The 21030-nt window shown below is 52.1% G+C and overlaps 1 protein-coding gene across 8 annotated transcripts in view; it reads right to left on the minus strand.

Annotated features, from left to right (window-relative positions):
* LOC134526270 (excitatory amino acid transporter 4-like) overlaps positions 1-20741 on the minus strand; it is a 40960-nt gene extending 20219 nt beyond the window's left edge. For 2 of the 8 annotated variants that reach the window (XR_010073921.1, XM_063357998.1), the window contains exon 1: positions 6541-7430. The gene's annotated coding sequence lies outside the window, so the exon portion shown is untranslated. Of the gene's footprint in view, positions 1-6540; positions 7438-19277; positions 19375-20473 lie in introns of those variants that run through there. The other 6 variants (XM_063357999.1, XM_063358001.1, XR_010073924.1 and 3 more) reach the window with 5 other exon arrangements.
* Positions 20742-21030: the final 289 nt, after the last annotated feature.

Below are 21030 nucleotides of genomic sequence, written 5' to 3' on the forward strand. Positions count from 1 at the left end.
AGTCTCCGTCTCTGGAGACATTCCAACCCCGCCTGGACGCGTTCCTGTGCCACCTGCTGTGGGTGACCCTGCTGTGGCCGGGGGTTGGAGGAGATGATCTCCAGAGGTCCCTGCCAACCCCGACATTCTGTGATTCTGTGTTATGCCCTGATGCTACAACCCACTGAATGTTTTTTGGCAATTTTGTCCCCCGGAATGCTGGGTGCAACCCGGAGTGTGCCGGTCTGTCTGCGGTGGTAAGGACGGCGAGGGAACAGCCCCGGGGGATGGGCTGAGCTCTCTGCTCTGCTTCCATCGTTCCGCTGCAGCCTGGTGGCATGTGGGGAGAGCCTCGTGCCCTGAAACACTGGGAACCGAGCGGCTCCAAACTTAGAAACCGAGAGTAAAACATTGCACAAAGCAGAGAAACTTCATCCATTACCTCGAATGTATGCTTTGACTACAGACTCCTTAACACCACACAGCCCCCCCCGTCCTTATCCATGCCCCTCTCCCAGGGAAAAGGCCAGCTTGTTAAAATGGAGAACCCGGGAGAGCAGCAGAAGCAAAAGGCAATCTTCAAATGCATCTAATTGAAGAAAAAACCCCACCAGTAAGAATACAACCTCAGCGTCAGAGCAACCAGATTTCTTTAAAAACTTTTCTCAGGGATCCTGTAGGGAAGGTTTTTAATATCATGGGGTGAAAGGGAAGATCCCGTTACGATCACTTGTGGCGACAGACGAAACCAAAATGGGTAGAATTTCAATGGCTGTTCTTGCCAATAGAGAGATTTCGGTTGTGAGGTCCACTAAGACGCGGTGCAGCGCGCTGAGCTGCTCGTCTGCTCACAAGGCACCTGGAAGATGAACTGCCAGGTGGATAAGTGAAAAGCAGCAAACACAGGAAGAACAACTCTTAACTGTACACTCTCGTGACTCAAAAAGGTATTGGAAATATCACATGAAAGCACAGGCGGGTAGAAAAACAGTGAAAGGAATTATTACGGAAGAAATTAGGGGACAGAAAAGAAAATGGTCTTACGATGACCTACAAATATAGAGCACACTCCATCTCAGAGAGGATGCGTGGCATCCCCGGGCCTGCCCTGCTCGACTTGCTCCGGCACCACGCGGCTACGTCCTCGCTGGCCAGACCCTGCCCTGCCGGCCCTCTGCTCGTGCTCAGCTCCCCGTCACCCGCGCCGCTCCCTGACCAGGCTTTCTTGGAGGGCAGGTATTTGGAGTTGGCCCCGAGGGTACGGGGTTGGCATTTCGGACTTTTGTCTTGTGATAAAGTGCCCAGGCAGGAATTACGCTGGTGCGGAGTAATACGGCTTTTATGTTGCGACATGAAATGCTCAAAACCATTAAATGGTCAAAATTGTATTTTTTTTTTTTTTTAGTGCTCAGAAATCTACATGCACATCTGCTGTGTCACAACAACAGAAAAACATGAAATTATGGGGGCAAATTTTAAGTCATTTGCTGAAAGAATTTCGCCTTTAACTCAGATTCTAAGAAAGCAGCCGTGAAAGCCTTCCATTTCTTCTTACTTTGTGCTTTGTGCAGGCTTGAGCTTCAGAAAAAAAAACCCCAAACAACCACTGTTTGACTTTGTTCCTGCACTCGCTTATGGAAATAGCATCATCGAGAAGCAGACTGTAAGTATTTCTTAAGGTTGGGGTTTTTGTTTTGTTTTGTTTTGTTTTTCTTCATGCGGCAAAAGATTTTGCACTTGTGTGTCGGGGCAGTTTGCACTGCTGGGAGCCCCACGGGCAGGTTCCCCCTGAGCGGTGCAGAGCGGGCTGTCAGCGGGGGTTAAGGGGAATCTTTCCGCGGGAACGCGTGGGCCACGAGCCCGGTCAGTGCCCGGGCAGGCACGCGGACTCTCCGGCTGCCTCCTTCCTGGCGTCTGCAGTAGCTCTGCGGAGCCCCGCAGGAATGGTGTCGGAAACGGGGCAGCGCTTGGCGCCGCGTAGTGCCCAGGGCTGTGTCTCCACAGGGCTGCGTCTGGGGGCAGGATTTTGGAGGGGGGAGCTGGAGGAGATGGGCTGCGTCTGCGTGTGCAGAGCTACACAGCTAAGAGAGGGTCTGGCTCCATGTTGGGAACAGCCCCCGGGGGGTCAGGCCTGGCCAGAGAAGGGCCGTTCTGCGTAGCGACGATGAATTGAGTTTCTGCCAGGGAGAGCAGAGTTTGTGCTGCCCACAGAGAACCCGTTTCACCGGTGTGTTTGTAACCAGCGGGGGAAACCTCACTGTCCAAACGGAGCTTCGCGTGTCTTAGGACATCTTCACAACAGGAACAGAAACTGCATTTAAGCATACGGGAAATAAATCTACGCCGTGCCTGCGCACGGCTCTGCCCTCACTCCAGTCACATGCAGCGGCCTCCGGGGTCACCGGGCTGCCAGCTTTCTGAGCACGAGGGGAAACTGCAGAAGGTCTTTGGTCTGGTTTTCTCCAGGCCACGGTCAGGATTAAACTGTGCTGGGTGAAGAGGAAATGCGTTTGACTACATTAAATGGTCCAGATGAAACTAAATGCTTGCGAACCACTAAGAGCAGTGGAGCCTTTTCTTAGGGCCTCCATCCAGTACATCACCCCTGGGACCCAGAGCTCTCTGGAGGTCCCAGGTAGGACCAGCACTAGGGTCCAAAAACTCTGCTGTGTTTGTGCTGATGGAGGTGATCCTTCCCCTCTGCTCAGCACTGGTGAGGCCACACCTGGAGTGCTGTGTCCAGTTCTGGGCCCCTCAGTACAAGAGAGACATGGACACACTGGAGAGAGTCCAAGGAAGGGCCACAAAAAGAAGAAGGGGCTGGAGCATCTCTCATGAGGACGGGCTGAGAGAGCTGGGACTGTTCAGCCTGGAGGAGAGAAGGCTCGGCAGGATCTTATCAATGTATACCTCAAGGAAAGGTGTAAAGAAGACAGTGCCAGACCCTTCTCAGTGTTGCCCGGTGACCAGGTGAGAGGTGGTGGACACAAATTGAAGTACCAGGAAATTCTTCTTAAGCATAAGAAGAAGGTTTTTAGCTGTAAGGCAGACTGAACACTGGAGCAGGTTGCCCAGAGAGGTTGTGGGGTTTCCATCTGTCCTGATTTGAGGTAAAACAGAACCAATTTTTCTGATTTGTACTTTTACTTTTTAGCTGGGCCTCTTCTAACTGACTAACGTCTGAAATTAACAGCATCTTGTTCAGAAACTGTTCACTCTCAGAGGGGTAAGACCTGATTGTACCAAGGAACGGTGCGCACAGAGGCTCTTGCTTACACTTATTGCTGTACCAACCAAGGGCAGTGAACTTCGCCGTTTGCCCCGTTAGAGGGTCGGAAGCGGAGAAGCGCAGAGGGGTCCCACCTGCAGGGAGGAGCAGACGGGACAGGGGACCCCAAACCGACCATCAGGGTATTCCATCCCATCTGCACCACGCTCGGTGTAAAAGCCGAGGGATCAGAGGGGCAAGGGGGCTCTGGCTCGTTCCTTCTTCAATGGCCGACGTCTGAGGAGGACCCTGTCTGTCCGTCTGCCTTTGATCCCGATCCCAGCATTCCTGACTCTAGTTCCGGAATTCAGCTCCCGTCTGTCACTGACTCCAGTCTGGGACTTTCCCTGTGTCTGCTGGTGACGCGATCGCCATCCTGGGAGCTGGATACGGTTTTGTATCTATTGTATATGGTTTTTTTTCTTTAATTTTTATTATTCTATTATTATTTACTATTTTCTTATTTATTATTATTTTCATTAAAGTAGTTTAGTTCTTTTTCTAAACTCGTAAATCTCCTTAATCTCTTCCTCTCCTCTCTGAGGAGAGATGGGGGGAAGGGCCATCTGTCGTTCTGCTTGGCCAATCCGGCCAAAACCATGACACCATCCTTGGAGATATTCAAAAGCTGACTGGACATGGTCCTGAGCAACCAGCTGTGGTTGACTCTGCTTTGAGCAGGGGGGGAGTGGACTAGATGACCTCCAGAGGCCCCTGCCAACCTCAGCAATGCTGTGATCCCCCCATCTTCTGCTGATGGGCGGTGAGAGAAGGCTCTACAGGACTTTTCAGAGAGCACTGAGGCACCCTGTCCCCAGCCAGTGTCCTGGAGCTGATTTACAGGCATAATTAGTACGGGGCGATGGTCTGGTTCCCCACTCTTCTCTAGCTCACTAACCTCTGCTCAGTACTCTTGCGGCACACTGAAAGATAAACAAGAACATGCTACTTCATGGAAACGGCCGAGTGCCATTTGTGGCTGTTGGGCAGATCATCTCCAGGGGGGCCTCAGCTGAGGGGGGGCTGTCGGTCGAGAGGATCCGCTGTGAGGTACTCACTCCTCTGGCATAAGGAAAGTCCTGACCACTGTCAGGATATGGCACTCCAGGGCACTCTCGCCATGGTGAGTGGGGTTGGAGAAAGTAAACGCAAGGTTCAAGTGAAGACTTTCTCTGCCTTCTTGCCCTGCACTTTGCACCCTCATGAGGCAGAGCATCATCAGCCAGCCCATGCCCTGCTCCCTCTGCCTTCCTACAGCACGCTGGCACGGCTTTCTGATGGTTAACGTGTCCAAGAGATGTCAGCCAACTATCACATAACCAACCCCAAGGAAGGCAAAAAACTGTGCGTCCAACACAGCAGAGGAGACCTCCAGTCCCCAGGGTGTTCAGGCTCTTGTCTGGGACAAACCCAGTTGTTGCTACTCAGAACAAACGGATGGGAGACAATGATGGAAGTGCTGGTGCTTTACATCATTGTCCCGCTATTGCTAATCTGCACAGAAGAACACACAAGGGGTTAATCTAATTAGTCGGTTTTACTCCTGGGGCTGACAGAAGTCAGCCAAATTAGAAATGCCCACCGCAAAGTCTCTCCCAGGTTTACCAGCCTCCAGGGACCGGGGGAAGAGGGGCAATACAATCCCAAAGCAGCGGTGTTAGTACAGCGCGTCCTGTCACACCACGGCTATGGGCACGGAGCGTGGCACGCGGGCAAGGCTTGCTGATAAAGGGATGACCCTGGAAAAGCGTGTCGGAGTCAGGCATCCCCCCGACAACAGCTACCCCAGGCTCCCTCTTCCCTCTGCTAACACAACTCCTTTTTTTTTTTTTTTTTTCTGTTGTTGCTGAAAGACAGCCAGAGACTGTGGAATAATCAGCACTTTTGAGCCCCCTGTTTCTCTTGTCTCCAAGGAAACTGTGCTATTATGCTCCACGTAAAACCGAGCAGGATTTTCAAGAAGGGAAGTCTCCACAGGTAGCAGCGGGGAAGCACCCTAAGCGGGAGAAGAGGGAGGAAGCTCTGCAGGAGGAGAGGGGTTGGGAAGAGCTTTGCACAAGCTGGGCAGCTACGGAGGGGCAAGGCAAGGGGTCCCTGAGCAAGCCGTGCTGGTCTCTCCAAGGCAGGCAGCTTCTGGTGCTGGGTCACCGAGTGAGAGGGCAGAAGTTAAACAGCCAGTCCTTGCGTGGAGGGAGGGAAGGCTCAGTGTTTGCGAGGAAGAAACGCGCCAGGCTGCTCAAGGGAAGGCAGGCAGGGCCGTGCTTCACCCTCAGGACTCCGCTCAGCGGCCTGACAATTGCAGTTAGCAGCTATCAGGTCCTACTTGCTTTTGGGCGGATCAGTGGCACTCCAGGGTAGGACGCTACAGTCACTCCACCAGCAGCTGAGTAAAATAAGTGCTTTGCAGGGACCATCTTTGCAAGGGTGGCAAAGGAGGAGCGGATGTCTCCTCTCCCGCCTCGCTTTCCCCCATCAGTAGCTCAGTGCCTGTGGTCCGCAGCATTGAATCCAGCCACTGTGCTATTAGCTGGGGCTTTTTTCAATCTTGAGGACCAGGATAGAGAGGGCTCACAGAGCCCTGGCTGGAGGCATCCTCACCCCTCACGCTGTTGGATCCTTTGCAGCCTGTCCCGTTGGGAAGGACAGCACAAGCTGAAAGCGATGCAGTCAGAGTGCCTATGCTGAAAACTTCCATTCACAAGCCCAATTTCGGGTGAACTCAGCCATCTTTGTGTTGCTATAGCAGCCCCTGGCAGGGCTTTCTGCTCAGCGAAGCACTAGGGCATCTCCATTTTCCATTCCACCAGCCAGCTCCCTCCCAGCCAGCTCCTACCACCGCTCCACCCAGGAGGAGAACGGATCTGCCCAGGGCCCGGCCACTGACCCATCTCCGTGCCAGAGCCACAGCTAAGGGGGGGGCAATCTGCAACGGGCAGGAATTTCAGCCCACCGCTGATGACCAGCTGATCAGCTGGTTTCTGGCTGAAGTTCGATACTGGGAGGACAAGCGCCGCTCTCCCCACTGCTCCCTACTCGTGGTAAGGTCCTGTGGTGAGGTTGTCTCTCTCTAGCTGCTCACCAGGCATTTCACCCCGGCCCAGAACATACAGTCCCACTTTTAACGCACTCCCCTCTGGGCTGTCCCCTGTCCTAAAGCAGGTTGAAAGCTACCCCTGCTGCTCTCTCGTGCATATGCCCAAGGAAATCTCCTGCCATCCTCCTGTCCTGCTTCAGTCCCTGGGCCTGGCACCGCTCTTACTCATGCATTCAGATTTTCTAACAAAACCACTCACCTGGAACAAGTGCCGGTTGTCGAGCAGGAAGGGCAGCAGGTCTTTTTCGTCTTGGGTGATTACTCTGAGCTGTTTCGTTCTTTAATTCTTTAAGCTCAAAGGCAGGACGCAGGATTTTCTCCTTAGAAAGGTACAGCGTTAGCCGAGAGCTCTGAGCCGTACCTCCTGAGAGAGGAAAGGAAGACTGTAATATGCTCAGGATACATGGCAGTGGGGGGTGGGGGAGTGGCGTGTAGGAGGAGACTGAAAAAATCTTCGATGATTGCAGGAGACCAGAGGACAGAAAGCACCTGTCACCATGATGTTGCATATAGTCCATACTGGATTTAACACTACCGGCGTTTTCGCACTTCCTTCTGCTTCCTCGCACAAGCTGTCGGCAGTAACAGAGCGCGGGGCTGTTAAACGAGAGCCAGATCCCCCCCTGCCCCTCAGCCCCATCCTTCCAGGAGGGTGGCTGCACGCCGAGATCCAGCCAGCCCCAACAGCTGGGTACCCCGAAGGGGCAGGTCCTTCACCAGTCCAGGCTGTGTAAGCAGGACCTCAGAGATCCAGGCACATCCCTGGGGTTTCCTAAGGGGGGGACACGACATGTGTCTGTGCCTCAGCCGAATCGCTGTACTCTCCCATTGCTATATCGGGCAAGTCACAAGGAGGAATCAATTCACTGCACGTGCCAAGGAAATGCGTTAGCAACACAGTCTGCCAGGGAGCCAGACGCTGCTTTCAAGGAAGCAGGCAAAACTTCCACCGTCTTTCCTCACCGATCTCTTAAATATTGATTCCTGCCGCAGTTTCTTTGGTAGAAGTCTTGCATTTCAAAACTTCCATCAATGCACTATGCTACAAACACCGGCCGGCTGGCAGGCGTGAGCACCACACAGCCAGTCCCGGCCTCCGAATGGGGCAGAGGGAAAAATTATGTCCAAACCCCAAGCCCCAGCACCAAGGTTACAACAGCACCTCTCTTTCTATTCCTCCCAGATACGTGACTCCCAGGGGACGTGACTCGGTCGTTTCCTGACTTCTCCTTAATTCATGTGTCACCAGTGCAGGGGCTGTGCTGCGGGCTCCAGCTTCAGCACACCAACCGCCACGTGCTGCCTCTGCAGCGAGAACGTGCCACAGAGTTTGAACTCATCCAGCGAGGGGTAGGTCAAAGCCAAAGCGTCAGGCTCATCTGACAGAGGGTCCTGGAACTGAAAATCCCCCCGAGCCCTCTGTCCACAATCAGGCTCCATGGGAAGAGGAGAGCTAGACCTCTTCAGCCCAGGTTACAGGGAACAACTCCCAACACCGACGGGCTTTTTGCAGATATTAATCATAGAATCATAGAAACACCTCTCCTGTGAAAAAGGCTGAGAGAGTTGGGGGTGTTCAGCCTGGAGAAGGGAAGGCTTGGGGAGAATTTAGAGCCCCTTCCAGTCCCTAAAAGGGGCTCCAGGAAAGCTCGGGACAAACTTTTCAGCAGGGCCTGTTGCGATAGGGCAAGAGGTAATGGTTTTAAACTAAAGGAGGGAAGATTTAGACTAGATATAAGGAAGAAATTTTTTTATGCTGAGGGTGGTGAGCCCCTGGCCCTTGTTGCCCAGAGAGGTGGTAGATGCCCCGTTCCTGGAAACATTCAAGGTCAGGTTGGACGAGGCTCTGAGCACCTCATCTAGTTGAAGATGTCCCTGCTCTTTTCAGAGGGGCTGGACTAGATGGCCTTTAAATGTCCCTTCTAACCCAAACTATTCTACGATTCTATGATTTAGGTTGGAAGACCTTTAAGATCATCAAGTCCAACAGTAAATCAGGACAGTGATTAGATGGAGCTTCACTGGACGGGTTATTTGCAGCCTGGGGTCTCAACTATCTCTGTCATTCTCCCTCGTTTTAACGTGCTCCATCTGCCAAATCAGCACGGGCACAGGCCATTGCTGCATCAGGAGGCAAGGACACACTGTCTGCAGCCGACAGACTGCTTGGTCTTCACGCGGCTTGGTTGCTCATGTGTAAATGGAGGAAATGGCACTAACCTCCCCATTGAAGGCTGCACAAGGTCTCGGGTCATGCGAGCGTCAGCTGGGGCTGGAAACCCAAGCAAAGTTTCAGTCACCTTTCCAGCAAAGCGCATATTGGAATGGGCTGCACAAGAAGATAGTTTTATTCCCAAATTAATGCCTTTGGTTATGGGGGATAGACTCCAGCACTCTGCTTGCACCACCCGCCCAAAACGCTCCTGCGGAAATGTGGCCGCGGGCCAGTCCAGCCCCAGAGGGCCACGGAGGTGGATGGCAGCGGCACAGCCTGGGGCACGGCCGGTCTCCTTTGCTCCTTCTGCCGGGTCAGAGCATCGGCCGCGGGGGGGGTTGTCCCAGGGAAAGGACATCTCTCGTTCCTCGTGCCCCTGCTCAGCGGGTGCTGGTACAGAAGGGTGCCCGATGCCACCGCTGGCTGTCTGCTCCAGGCTGGGTGACCTGCAGCAGCCAGAGCTCCTTGGGCTCAGTGCATTTCTGGCACTATCCAGAGAGGGGCAGAGCCGCCACACGCACGGCCATCCTTCAACCGGTGTGTGAGTCCCTGAGCCTACCTCAGGGAGAAATGGCTGGCTAACAGTGAATCACTGCCCTTTTCCACTCCCTATCCCTGAAGTTCAGCTTGGCCCCAAGAATCTGTGCTAAGTCCTACCCAGTTTTTTAATCCCCAGGTGAATACCTCTAGGCCTTTTTCAGCCATAAACTCACAGTGACGAATGCCTTAAGCCTTCTCCTCAGCAACTTTTTCCATGTTCCCTTTCGACTTGCACGTGTGGCAGTTTCCAGACACCTTCGGAGCAGCAGTCTGAAGCTATGGAGGAGGAGAGCTCTGCTCCCTCGGGCTGGAGGTGCCCGATGCTCAGGCAGAGCCCTTTCAGGGTGCACCAATCCTTGGGGAACAAACCCCACGGTGAGCTACCCCCTGCTACCCCCCAGGTCTCTCCTCTTTCCACAAGTGCACACTTGATCATCCGCAACGCGCAGAGGCCACGTGATACCGTAAGTTATCAACGACGGGCAAAAGGAAACTCACAATGTCACCCTCGTGAGAGGCGCTGAGAAAAGACACGACAACTGCGCCTCATGTCCCTTAGTCACCCTATAAAGGGTATTCTGATGCTACCCTCGTGCGGCCCTTTGAAGATAAAGGAAGGGCTTGTTGGGAAACGGCCTGAAAATAGTTTTCCCAAATCGGCTGCCTGGTGATTTTCCCCACAAAGCACCTTTCAAAATGATTTACGCTAATCTCACAACTAGACTAAAAATGTTACATAGGGACAGGGTAGTTTGTTTTGCACCCACTCCCTCTTAAACGTGCCCTCAGTCTGTATCTCGGCACAACTTAGACCCCAGTCCTAAACCAGGAAAGTTCTGGGCAAAGGACTCTTGAGGCAGATTTTTACAGAGGGTCTGTGTGTCTAAAAGAGAGATTTGCAGGTCCGGTAGAACTTCTTTACCATCTCTTTGTTTTTTTAAGAAAGACATTGATTATCTATTGGATCTTTAAAAAGCAAAACACCTAAAGATGGGCTAAGTGTTGACCCATACTGTAATGATACGGAAAAAACCCACACGTGAAGCTCTGTTAGCGCGCGGTTATGGCAAATTCAGTTTCTATACACAACCTGGATGAGGCATTGAGACTGCAGGGCTGGGTTAGAAAAACCCAAGGGCTGGGTTCAAAAACCCAAGGGTTGGGTTAGAAAAACCCAAGCAGGAGTCCCATGGTTTCAGTGTCTTCCAATAACCACTTACTGCCTTTAGCCTTTTGTAAGGGCTCAATTTGTCTGAACCGCTGAAAAAAACACCCCTTAAGGAGCGTGCTGTGATGAATTGCAGGTGTAAGTGCATGCAGTCCTGTCGCCTGAACGCGAGGACAAGTGGGAGGACACACGTGAACCACCCTTACCTAGCTGTGTCGTAGGAACACGGATGTTTTCCGCTGGGGTGTAGAAAGCCACTGGGATATTCCCAGCTGCTAATTGTCATGGGGAAAGATGTGATTTTCTTGTATGTTAAGCAATCCGACAACCCTTCCTTCCCTGGATTTTGCAATTCTGTGGTCTTGTTCTCCTTGTTACAGTAACCTTAATTTGGGGGTTGGGATTAATTGTGTGTCCTGCACTGCTCACTTGGCCCAGGGAGCAGCGTGCAGTTATGCAGCTGTGACCTTCATTCCAAGTTAGCAGAGTTTCTGCAAATTAATCTCCTTTGTGCTTCACAGAGCTGCTCAAGTAACAGAATTTCCTTATGGGAAATGCCAATATTTCAACATTTATTTTTGCCCTATTTTGGAACAAAAGGTCCAAATTTCAACTCTTGCAACACGTGAGGTTCAGCAAAATTCAGAAATGTAAAGAAATGTTTTGTTTTGGATCAGAATGATGTAAGTCAACTCCCATCTGAGCTGTAATATTTCTTCATGTGAGTGCCTCTCATGATAATTTTTTTGCCTGAGCTGCCACAGTGCATCATCCCTGATGCAGCCTGGAGGGAGAGCAAAGGCCAAGGAGGGCTAAAAGAGAAAGAGCACGCGATGCAGGTCTCCCTGACAGCACCTGCCAGGACATTTTGCTTAGAATTTCTGATTGGACAATGAAAGTGATAGTTAAAAAATGGTATATCACAAAATCACAGAACGTCGGGGTCGGAAGGGACCTCTGGAGATCATCGCGTCCAAGCCCCGGCCACAGCAGGGTCACCCACAGCAGGTGGCACAGGAACGCGTCCAGGCGGGGTTGGAATGTCTCCAGAGACGGAGACTCCACCACCTCTCTGGGCAGCCTGTGCCAGGGCTCTGCCACCCTCACAGCAAAGAAGTTCCTCCTCATGTTGAGATGGAACTTCCCATGGGCAAGTTTGTGCTCGTTACCCCTTGTCCTGTCGCCGGGCACCACTGAGAAGAGCCTGGCCCCATCCTCCTGACACCCCCCCTTTAGATATTGATGAGCATTGATGAGATCCTCTCTCGGTCCTCTCTTCTCCAGCTGAACAGCCCCAGGGCTCTCAGCCTTTCCTTATAAAATAGATGTTACAGTCCCCTCATCATCTTTGTCACCTCTGCTGTCCCCTCTCCAGCAGTTCCCTGTCCTTCTGGAACCGGGGAGCCCAGAACTGGACACAGCGCTCCAGGTGTGGCCTCCCCAGGGCAGAGCACAGGGGGAGGATGACCTCCCTCCACCTGCTGCCCACACTCTTGATGCCCCCCAGGATGCCATTGGCCTCCTTGGCCACAAGGGCCCATCGCTGGCTCATGGTCACCCTGTTGTCCCCCAGGACTCCCAGGTCTCTTTCCACAGAGCTGCTCTCCAGCAGGTCAACCCCAACCTGTCCTGGTGCGGGGGGTTATTCCTCCTGAGCTGTATGATCCTACACTTGCCCTTGTGGAATTTCGTAAGGTTTCTCTCCGCCCAGCTCTCCAGCCTGTCCAGGTCTCACTATATGGTGGCACGGCCTTCTGGTGTGGTATATCCCAGGACAAAAATTATTACCCCAAATTTTTGACTGAGTAGTTTCAAGTGATGCATGAGACAAACTTTTGTGAGCTCCTGAAGTTTCTCTCATTCAAAAGTGCCCTCATTTTCTCCTTGGTTCTGCTGAGAATGTATGTGATTGATTGAGACGTTTCAGCTATTTTGAATCCCAGCTCATGCTCCCTGCTTCTCCCAGGTGCACAGGGAACTTGTGCTGCACAATTTGAGGAGGAGCTCTGTTTCAGGAGTTCGTGTGATTTGTTTTGTACCATTTTTTTAGAAATCCCTGTATGTTACTGTACAGGCCGAGGCAGCATGAACTGCAGATGCCTAAAGTGGTTCCTCTGGTGATGCCCGAAGTCTTAAAAACAACATTTTCTCAAACTGCTCAGCAAACTTTACTGACGTTTCCACTGGAGAATGAATCCCCTGCTCCCTCCTGAAAAGGCTCCCTGGTGGAAACTCACCTGGATTCCCATAGCATGAGGTGTGAGCAGTCATTTAGCTTTTCTTCCCTGCCCTAATCCACCTCTGACTCTTCCTTCCAGCCCCATGCCTTTCTACTAGCACTACAAACTGCCTAGAGGTTGTTCTGCCTGATATGTTTGAAAGAGGCTTGATTTCAGTTTCATGCCATAAACAAGATCCTTCTAAAGAAAGAACTTGTGTGTTGTGGTTGACACACTGGAGGGAAGGGATGCCAACCAGAGGGACCTGGACAAGCTGCAGAGGTGGGCCTATGTGGACCTCATGAAGTTCAACTAGGTCCTGTTGGGGCCAAGTGCAACATTCTGCACCTGGGTTGGGACAATCCCAAGCACAGACCCAGGCTGGGGGATGAAGGGATGGAGAGCAGCCCTGAGGAGAAGGACTCGGGGGTGTCGGTGGGGGAGAAGCTCCACACGCCCCGGCACCGTGCGCTGGCAGCCCAGAAACCCCCCGCAGCCTGGGCTGCATCCCCAGCTCGGGGGAGACCCCCCTGCAGTGCTGCCTCCAGCGCTGGGGCACCGACAGCAGAAGGACACGGAGCTGTTGGAGCGGGGCCAGAGGAGGCCCCGGAGCTGCTGGGAGGGCTGGAGCCCCTCTGCTGGGAGGACAGGCTGAGAGAGCTGGGGGGGTTCAGCCTGGAGAAGAGAAGGCTCCGCGGAGACCTTCCAGCCCCTTCCAGTCCCTAAAGGGGCTCCAGGAAAGCTGGGGAGGGACTCTGGAGCAGGGAGGGGAGCCACGGGACGAGGGGGAAGGGTTTGAAACTGGAAGAGGGGAGACTGAGATGAGATGTGAGGCAGAAATTGTTTGCTGTGAGGGGGGTGAGCCCCTGGCCCAGGTTGCCCAGAGAAGCTGTGGCTGCCCCATCCCTGGAGGGGTTCAAGGCCAGGTTGGCCGGGGCTTGGAGCAACCTGGGCTGGTGGGAGGTGTCCCTGCCCAGGGCAGGGGGTGACACTGGGTGGGCTTTAGGTTCCCTTCCCACCTAAACCATTCGATGGTTCTAAAGACCTGTTTTTGGCTTGCTTTGATGTATTTATACATTTAACTCTACCCTGTTTTATATTTTACCCATGACTTCAGAATGCAGCTTTCTTCCATGGTTTGTGCAGCATGGAGACAGTTCTAACGTCCATGTGGCAATGTTTTCTTCCATGAGCAGACTGCCTCTGTCCTTCCTCCCCACCACCGCTCTGCCTCCTGCGGTCTGTGCTCGGCTGTGCTTTGTACAGCCCAAGCAGCTTCCCCAGTTCTCATGCTCCCAGGTTTCTCCCTGTTCGCTGGCGCAGTTTCTGCGCGCAGTAGAGTTTCCACGCGGATGCTGACAGCCATCAGCTGACTGGTCGTATACGAGCGCAGAGTTTGCATTCTTTGTTAAGATGGCCAGAAAATCCCTTTCTGCTTCTGCAGTAGATCAGTCATAAAAAGCAAGGGGCCAGAGCTGTCTCTTCTATGCTCTACCGGCATTTTAGCTGTTAACCACCTCTTTACACGTACTGCGAGATGTCTCTTTTTGCACTAGGCAGTTCTCTCGCAGTCACTAAGTTTCGACAGCTGAATTCCAGACGTGCCCAAGTGCTCTGGCTGCTCGAGGGACAGGTGCGTACGGCAACCTCACAAGTGAATTCACGGCAGGTAGAAGCATTTCTCAGGGCCCATCGCCATACCCCGTTCGAAGCACTATGAAACGCATCCTGCCAGAATGAGGGACGGCATCGCTCCCAGGAGGGATTGCCCTTACAAAGATATTATTTCTTACTGAAACTCTCACATGCAAATCCATTCAGGGAGAATGTTTCCTGCCGTGGAGAGGGTAGTGTTCAATGCAGCACAAGATGGACGTGCCTTGCCCTGGGAGGAGGGAGAAGGCAGGGTACATACTATGGATGGGCCTTTCCCCGTCCCTTCCTCCACATCCTTATTTCTGAAAACCAGTATCCGCTCAGCAAGAGGCAATTCTTACCAGGTTAGCTGAAAACCCATAACAGAGTGAAAATAATGCGATCTCTTCTTATCCCTTCATCTCTCCTGCCTTGTCTGATCTCACTCCATCCCTTCTGAGTGATGCTTTTCAAATAGTGAGGCTCAAATCTGAGGTGGTTTCTTCATAGTCCAGGGTCTTTTCTGGGGATATTCACCTTTACGGAATTTTTCTCACTTTGCCCTTTCTCTGCCCCATTCCCTCCCCAGCAGCTCTTCCCTGCTGCCCTTCCCCGGCTCCCCAGGCTCCCTGCCGCCACGGCCGGTTGGGGATGGGGCGACCAAGAATGGCTGGTGAGAGGGGAATCCCACCCAATTTCAGGATAAGGGTTGGGCTCTCAGGAAGCACAGGTTATTAGATTGGAAGCAATCACTCAGGAACAGCCTCTGGCTTTAGTGGTGTTAGCAGGTCGCTGGGAAGCCATGGACGGGGAAATTTAATCTTCAAGGCAGGGTGGTGGCATCCCGAAGGACAGCGATGGTAGCCGGGGGAGCAGCTGTGCGGAGGGGAAGCTGCAGAGCTGCATGTAGGGTATACCGTGTTGTTTGACTGCAATTTTTCTGCAGCCAAGCAACACAAAAATAGGAAACTATTTCTTGGCAGCAGCAGCAGTGCCCTGAGCACTAGCGGACACAATTATTATTTGTTTCTGCGGATGAGACACCGCGATACTGCACCTCCACGTACACCCTGCTCCATATCAATAACCTGGAATGTCTGAACTGGCAATTAATTCCCGCAGGGGGATGGCTTGCGTGGCTTTCCAACAGCGGCATGTGCCTTTCTTTTGGGCATTCTGCATTAGTGAGTTGTACAAACTAGAGAAAGTCAAAAAGCCTTCCTGTTGTTTCAGGCAGCTTGGTGTGGTACTACTGTGGACTGAGTCTGCCTTCTCTCAGCTGGGAAAACAGGATGGAAAAGCTTTACTAATGCTGCTCCGATGATATATTTGTCCAAATTTAACTTGGACCATTTTCTTCGTCGTTCTCCACAAGGTATTGCCATTGGCATTGTGCTCTTCTCCCACAGCTCCCACTGCTGTATGTGTGTATATGTATTACAAGGACAAAAGGGACCAATTGTGATCATCTAGTCTGACCTCCTTTTTCAGGACAGGAATAGCCCTGTGTTAATTAATTATCTTTTAGTGGAATATACTATTAGAAAAATTTCTGCACCTGCATTACTCTCTTCTGGTGGTGATGAATTCACCACAATTCCAGGCAAATTATATAAGCCTGGGTCTACCTGACCCTGGAAATTATGCATGATCATTAGGAAGAAGCAGTCAACTGCTGCTGTAGAGAAACTGAAATGGACTTACTGATGTTAATGGTAATACTGACATTGACACACCAAGAGGCCGTAGCTTAATCAATACTGATATGCAAGCACTCATGCATATACAGCACCTGCAGACACAGTCTTAGAGGCTAAAATGCAAAAGAGATCTGGCATATGAAAAGCCTGCGGCAGTCACTGGGGCAGCAGCACCTCCAAGTTTCTTCCAGATACCCCCTCAAATCATCGCTTCCCTCAGTGTAGATTCACGTGGTTCCTCATCTTCTCCTCCAAACACCGGTATATGTTAGGGGCGGACATGCTGGGAAGCAGCTCTGAGGAGAAGGACCTGGGGGTCCTGGTAGACAGCAAATTATCCATGAGCCAGCAGTGTGCCCTTGTCGCCAAGAAGGCCAATGGCATCCTGGGCTGCATAGGGAAGACTGTGGCCAGTAGGTTGAGGGAGGTCATTCTCCCCCTCTACTCAGCACTGGTGAGGCCACAACTGGAGTACTGTGTCCAGTTTTGGGCTCCCCAGTTCAAGAGGGACAGGGAACTACTGGAGCAAGTCCAGTGTAGGGCAACCAAGATGATTATGGGACTGGAGCATCTCCCTTATGAGGAAAGGCTGAGAGAGCTGGGACTCTTGAGCCTGGAGAAGAGAAGGTTGAGGGGGGACCTGATTAATGTTTACAAGTACCTAAAGGGTGGGTTTAAGGAGGACGGAGCCAGGCTCTTTTCAATGGTTCCCAGTGACAGGACGAGGGGCAATGGGCACAAGCTAGAACATAGGAAGTTCCGTTCAAATACACGGAAAAACTTCTTTACAGTGAGGGTGACAGAGCACTGGAACAGGCTGCCCAGGGAGGTTGTGGAGTCCCTTCTCTGGAGACTTTCAAGACCCGCCCGGATGCAGCCCTGAGGGATGTGCTTTAGGCAATCCTGCTCTAGCAGGGGAGTTGGACTAGATGATCTCTAGAGGTCCCTTCCAACTCTGAAGATTCCGTGATTCCGTGATTCCTCCCAAAGGAGACCTTAGACTACAGACCCAAGTGTTGCGTTGACTTCTGGGGTCTGATTTTGCAATTTGCTTTCCATTGGGAGCCTATCCAGTTATTCACTGGCTTTCTGGAAGAAGAAGAATTCAAAACTACAAGACTTTAGAGAAAGCAGAGCTCTAGAGGAAACCTATGCCCTCGGTTTCCTTCACAGAATTGCAGAATCCCCTAAAACCAGCTGCTTTCAGCCACCGCTGATGGACTTTCATTCCCTCAAGTTCTCTCTAGGAAAAGCACCCCTACCTCTCTCTTCCGGAGAGACTTTATTTCACTGTTTTTATGACACCCTTCTATCATGTTTCTTAGGCTCCTAATTTTGACAAAACACCCGTTCACCTTGGGGTAGAGACGTGCCCTAAGGTCCCCAAATGGAGAACCCAAAGGTTCCCGCATCTGGCAGGAATCTTCACATCTTCCCAATGTGAAGCATCTCCTGGAAAGACACAGGGTCTCCTCTTAAGGACTGCAGGTGATATTAAAGGCATGTCCTTGCCTATCTGCCATTGTAGGCAGAGAACGGTACTTATATCAAAGTCGTATTTAGCTATCTGCCTATCTGTGGATCTTGCCCAGTCAGCAAGATCTCTGTCAGATCATTGTTTTAGAGGTGTAAGTACATTGATGCAGTGTTAAGGCAATAAACCAGCTTTCACATTAACAGTCGAAAAGGTTGAGCTTCATGAGGGGAGACCTCCTTGCCCTCTACAACTCCCTGGAAGGAGGGTGCAGAGAGGTGGGTGTTGGGCTCTTCTCCCAGGGGAATAGTGACAGGACCAGAGGAAATGGTCTGAAGCTGCGGCAGGGGAGGTTTAGATTAGATATCAGGAAGAATGACTTTACTGACAGAGTGGTCAGGCACTGAACAGCCTGCCCAGGGAGGGGGTTGAGTCACCATCCCTAGAGGTGTTTAAGAAACGTCTAGATGTGGCACTTCAGGGCATGCTCTAGTGGCACAGATTGGAGGGGGTTTGGTTGGACTCGATGATCTCAAAGGTCCTTTCCAACCATGAAGATTCTATGATTCTATAAGCATTTCACCTCCTGTTACATCTTTGATCTCTTCGAAGTATTTCATGGGAAAGTATGGCCTTTCCTTCAAACAGTTCTCCAGAGCTGGTGTCTCAGTGACAGTTTTCCCCCAGTCGGTGGTGCAGAAGGGTCTGCTGGACACCTTTCACCCACCGAGACCGCATGGATTTGGTGCCCGGGTCTCCCAGGCAGCGCGTACACACAATACTGGGCTGTCATCCAGAAGGTCACCCAGAGGAGGGTGTTTCCAGCTGCCTGTCCCCTGCCAACACGCAGCACGGCTGTAAAGGGTGATCACGCCCTGCGGGATCCCTTCTGCCTCTAACCCAGCACCCTCGCTGAGTTCCCCAGAAGGGAGTTTTCTCCTCATCCCCTATCACGGATCAAAAAGCAGATGGGTGAAGCGGTGGCCCCACGCGCCGGTGGGTGTCGGGCAGGACCGCAGGGCCCAAGCCATTGCACAGAGAAGGTTGGAGTGGTGCTGGCTGCACCCTGTCAACGGAGGCGACGCAAACTGTCTCACAGCTCATTACAGAAACTGAGCCAAAGGGAAGGCACGTTCCCAGCTTATCAGGCCACCTCCTCTGTGAGCTCTCTGATCTACTTTTCCAGTGATTGTTCCTGACCTAGGAGAAGCCCCTGAGAAATCTCACAGTTCATAGCCTGCAGCTAAACGGGCATCCGCAAGCAGCCACGGTGGGGAGCCGGGAGCGTGGCACGCGCGGTCTGACTAACCAGCTGGAAAATTCCACTCCTCTTCGTCGCAGCAGACCACGCTGAAGCACTTGGGAAGCAAACCTTGCCAGCAGTGTGTTTATCTGCTCGCCAGGCTACGGCTCTGCTTTGCTCCCATGAATTGTGCCACATTTTCCAGGATACCTGCACTATCTGCTCAACCCTCGTTTAGCACTGCGATAAGAGGTAGCTCTGGACCAGTGGCCTGCCTCCTTTGCTCCGCTTTATAACGTTTTTTTTTAGCACTGCTGACAGTCAATACAGAGTGACATGAAGGGTGAGGCTCCGGAACGGGGATGCCGGCAGAACTGACCTCTCCTCCAGCTCTGGCCGTGCTGAGCACCAGAAACCAGTTCCTCTGATGCTTTCACTCCTTGCACCTCTGCTAAGTGATCAGCTCTAGACAACCTCTCCTCACCCCCGCCTAACGCAAAACGCGCTGAATTCCATAAAATCGGTCAAACAACTTACAATAGCCTCTTCTTACTTAGAGACTATCAAACCATGAATTATGAAGTAATGCTGATAAACGCTAGCCTTTCAACGCTGAAGGAATCCCGACTGGCTGACGATCTGAAAGTGTTCACGTGCTCCCAGCTCCCATCCCTCTCTCTGCCTCATTTGCTCATGTTTTTCCACCTTCTTGGCATATTCCCACCCGTGCACATGCTCTTACCTTCTGAATTTGCAGCGGCGCTCGCTGTAGGTTTGTTTATTCTCCCGTCAGAAAGGGAGGAAGAAAGCCTGCGAGCGTCTGGGCAGAAAGCCTCATGCTACAATGTCACTCGGGTCACCAGCATGCACCCGGTGCTGACCAATGGGAATAAATCCCATGGGAATTAGACAGCTGTAAATCCTGGAAACTATGCTTCGCACTTTGAATGTACGTTTGCTGGTTTGTAGTACTATGCCATGAAACAATACACAAACCTTTGGATCTAAGCAGCGAATCAAGAAAGAAACATGATTCAGACTTTTCCCTGTAACACCCCTAAAACACAGAGCGTCACTCACTAGCGGCCACAAGGCACCCCACCCCCCTGCTTCTGATCACGGGAGGCACAAGGAAACGCGGAACAAGCAGTTCCACAATTATCCAAGGGATCCAACGTCCCCCCGTGCAGCAATAACCCGCTCTTGGCGCTGACGGAAGGGGAGCGAGGCTCAGGGAAGCAGTGCTCTCTGCAGGGTTTTACTTAGGGACTAAGTAACGAGGTTATTAATAAGGCTTCAATTCCGTGAGATGGTTCCCCTTAGACGACAGGTTTTTAGATGCATATATAAGTTTCATCCACAGGTTTAAAACATTGCCTCAAAAAAGAGTTTGATGGGGGAGGTCTGTTAGTACTTTTCAGGTCAGCTAATTTAAAATATGTTATCAGAAGAGGGACTAAAATTTAAAGAAGTGGTGCTTTCTCGGTCTGACCAGCATTTCAGGGATCTAGCACAAAAATGACTTCTTGAGTTGTGGTTAAAATGCGTATCTTGCATAGCTGCGATAGGAAATGTGAAAGACTGGAGCGAGCGCAGCGACACGGTCGGTACCCTGCCTTTACCCACAGGAAGCCCAAAGCAAAGCTGCCTCTCCAAGGTCAGCAGTGTGTGAGCATCTGTTCACAAAACCTGGATTTGTGTGAACTTTGTAAGAACAAATTATATTAGAGATCTCCCTCATCGCCTATTCCCGTGACAATGGGAAAGGGCACAAAAATCTCTGAAAACCAGCAGTAAGGAAGAGTGTTTCCTGATCTTTGCAAGTCCCGTAGCGCCTTTAATGCTTCCCTGGACCAGGAGCCTTGCCCACATTTGGGATCTCCTGTATGAATAACAACAAAATCTCCACACAAAATTAAGGAGCAATCCGAACATTACCTTTCCAGGGTTCTCACCGTACCTTCAGGCTGTAGCCCTGGAGCAAAGCCTGTGGAGGGCTCGGGAAGCGGGGGGAGCCCAGGTTTGCTCAGGAACCAGCCCCTGCTTGCCCAGGTTCAACGACAGCATCTGCAAACTCCCAATTGCGGAGTAAAGCCAGGCACCAACCTCGGAGATGGAAAGAGACGGTGTGGAGAGGAGCAGTTATCCAGAAGGATCACATCCACGGCTCGCTCCTGATTCCTTCTTGCGCCTGTGATGTCTACCAGCCCCCGTCTGCGAGGCCCCCCTGTTGCCACCCCTTCAGCACGGGGCCGGGCTGGCAGCCGGGGCTGGGACAAGCTGTGGCAGCGCAGGGCTATCTCCCGGGCCAGCACTATGCACAGATAGCGGCACGGCGAGAGCAGACAGCTGGCAGGGCCCAGACCCTGCTCCCTTGCTGCCGGGAGACATGGGGCAGTGGCAGCTGACGGCAGCAGGAGCTGCTGGAGGGCAAAAGCAGAAAGGAGCCCAGAGGCCTGAAGTCGGGTGTTGCAACACTGAGAGCTGAGGGAGGC

The sequence above is a fragment of the Chroicocephalus ridibundus genome, chromosome 22, assembly GCF_963924245.1.
Source record: "Chroicocephalus ridibundus chromosome 22, bChrRid1.1, whole genome shotgun sequence".
Classification (NCBI taxonomy): Eukaryota; Metazoa; Chordata; class Aves; order Charadriiformes; family Laridae; genus Chroicocephalus; species Chroicocephalus ridibundus.